Genomic DNA, 2,722 nt, shown 5'->3' with positions numbered 1-2,722 from the left:
TATGCAAAACAAGAGTAAATCATCTCATTCGCGGGCCCCACGCGGGGCGGGGAGCCGAGGCATTTGCTAGGCAGCGAGGTCGCGGCCCCCGCCGCGTGTTTATCTGGGGAAATGGAAATCAGGTGACGCACAAAGCCGCCCCGCGGGCCGGGCCGCGCCCTCGGCCGCCCTCGGCGGGGTCGCCGGCGCCGGTCCCGACCCGCGGCCCGGGCTGGCGGATCGGCTGCAAGCCTGGGGTCGCCTCTGGCCCTCTCTGGTCCACCGTGCCTAGCTGGTGATAGCAGGAGTTCTGTTATTACATAAATCAGGTATTGGGAGAATAATACGATTCCCTAAGTGCTTCGAATTGGAGCTTGCTGCTCCTGACCCATTATTATGCTACTGAGCCTTGACTGAAGTCCAAAGCCTACTCGCATTCCTGCATTTAATCCTCAAAATCGCACTCAGAGGCAGGTGATTATTCCTATTGTTCAGCTGAAGAAACCGAGGCAGAGAGGTGAAGACCATCACCTGGCCCAGACCAAGCCCTTCACCATTAAGGTGTGAGCCCCAGGCCTCTGTTATTTCATTGGGCAGCTCTCTTCGCTGGGGAAAATGGCCCCTGCAGGCAGAGTTCTGTGAGTCTCGCTACTACTGCACCATCCTTACTCATTTTCCCTGAATTCCAGAAATGTAACAGGACCCACTGCGCACCTGCACCCTTCTAGACTCTGACGTTTCCACAGGGAACAAAACAGGAGATTCCAGCCTCGTAGGACACCAGCGAGAGCACCTCCAGGAGAAGCCAGCAGGGTGACAGGAATGGCCCCTCGAAGGAGGTGACACCTGAGCAGAGACCTGAGGGAGGTGAGAGAGACTTCCGGGAAGAGGCAATGGTCTTGAGGCTGCAGCATAAGGAGGCCAGGGAGGCGGGTGTGTGGAGCAAAGCGGGAGGGATGGAGACAAGGCAGAGGTGGCCAGGCTGGCACTGGGGGTGCCGGCTCCAGTTCCAGCTGGACACTGGGGTCTCTGGGTTCTCTTGGTCTGGGGACAGTCTGTGCATGGGGAATTGTAAAGGCTTCTGCTTGGCTCAGCCTGGTTCAAGTGGACCCACCCTGGGCTAATTGGCAATGGCTAGGGACAGGTCACATACTGGACACGCTCCCATCAGCTGGACACCCACCCCAATCGATACCCACTACGCAAGTGGACCCCAAACCTGGGCAGCAGGCAAAGTCAAAAGCAGTCCAGGGAGCCAGGGTCCAAAAGCTGGAGACATTTCTGAAGGTTGTCAATCTGTGAGGACAGACATAGAGCCTGGAACTGAAGATTTGGATAACCCACGTGCACTGGGGCCAAGAGATAAGGAGCATCAGGTGCCCAGATGTGATGGAGGGGTGGGAGGGAGAGGTAGGCGAACAGGGAGTGCTCAGAGCTAGGTGAGATATTTTAACAAAATCACCAAACACGAAAAGTTGATGATGCTGGTCCCATGCAGTTGCTTCTTTAGGAGTTCATGGGGGCAGGGGTTACCAGAGGAGGGTTTGCAGATTTTTCCTATAGGATGCCCTCTCTGTGGTAATGTACTTGGTCGTCAGTCAATTACCTGGACAGCCCTGACTTTTCCCCTCTCTCCCGACCCTTGCCATGCGCTCATCAAGCCTGCCCGTTCTTGCTCCTTAATGCCTCTCTCCCCAATCCCTTCCTTTCCATTTCTGTGGTTCTGTTTTGGTGAAGACTATCAATCATCTTTGGATCATTGCAGCGGCTTCCGCCCTGATCATGCTACTCTCACTCTTGCCTTCAATTCACACTCCAAATAGGGCACCACAGGGATCTTCCAAACACATAAATCTAAGTTACCACCCTGGTTAAAACCTTCTATAATTAACAACGACAACAACACAACCTGATTAAAAAATGAGGCAAAGGACTTAGGCATTTCTCCAAAGAAGATATACAAATGGCCAGCAAGCACGTGAAAAGATGCCCATCACTCATCTTTAGGGAAATGCAAATCAAAACCACAATGAGATACCATTTCACACCCATTAGGATGGCTATTGCACAAATATGGTCCATTGCATAAATATATCTCTTCTCCTGTTGATGAACGTCTGGGCTGTTTCCAGTCTGGAGCTATTATGAATAAAGCTGCTGTATATTGGGAGACAATTCCCCATGAGTCTCTTGCATTTCTGCGCATCTTATGAGTAAGGCACTGACTGACCTATCTTTTCATGGATGTTTGTATTGCAAAGAGCTTTGGAAGATCAAGCGTCTCCCTCTGGAGCAAAGGGCAAGCATGCTTGCTTCCCATTATAAAAGATTCGGGTTCCCTAAGCTCAGGGTTCCTCTCTTGTAATGCAATTCACTGCAAATGCAGAATCCATCTGGGCCCACTCACATTGTTCTGTGGGACTTGGGGCAAAAGGAACTGATGCAAATATGCTGATACACATGTTGCTTGCTGTGCTGTGAGGAATAACATCCTTTGTCTCTGACTCATGGTTCTGGCATCTTCTGCCAGACTCTCAAGAGCCTAACTCATTACCTTGCAAGTTGAGTAAAATTTCAGACCCTTTGTAGTTCTTGACACTAAGTATTCTTATACAAATGTTTCTGTGAACATATATTTCCCCACTTCTTCTTTGTCCTTCCCATCCTGCTGCCTGGAGTACAGACCTGGTGGCTAGAACTCTGGTTACCATCTTGACCCATGAGGACCAGAGACGTAGTGGAT

The 2,722-nt window shown here is 51.2% G+C and overlaps 1 long non-coding RNA gene across 2 annotated transcripts; it reads left to right on the top strand.

The window, feature by feature from the left end:
* Positions 1-223: 223 nt before the first annotated feature.
* Positions 224-1,344, top strand: LOC129472421 (uncharacterized). 2 transcript variants are annotated; one of them, XR_010118758.1, is made up of 4 exons: positions 224-308; positions 475-540; positions 669-846; positions 1,118-1,344. It is a non-coding gene; the product is annotated as an uncharacterized lncRNA (long non-coding RNA). The 2 variants fall into 2 exon arrangements; XR_008653928.1 differs by lacking the exon at positions 224-308 and having other exon boundaries at positions 410-540.
* Positions 1,345-2,722: the final 1,378 nt, after the last annotated feature.

The sequence above is a fragment of the Symphalangus syndactylus genome, chromosome 22, assembly GCF_028878055.3.
Source record: "Symphalangus syndactylus isolate Jambi chromosome 22, NHGRI_mSymSyn1-v2.1_pri, whole genome shotgun sequence".
NCBI classification, from domain to species: Eukaryota; Metazoa; Chordata; class Mammalia; order Primates; family Hylobatidae; genus Symphalangus; species Symphalangus syndactylus.
Note: the sequence above shows the minus strand (reverse complement) of the source record. Positions and strands in the feature narration are given on the sequence as shown.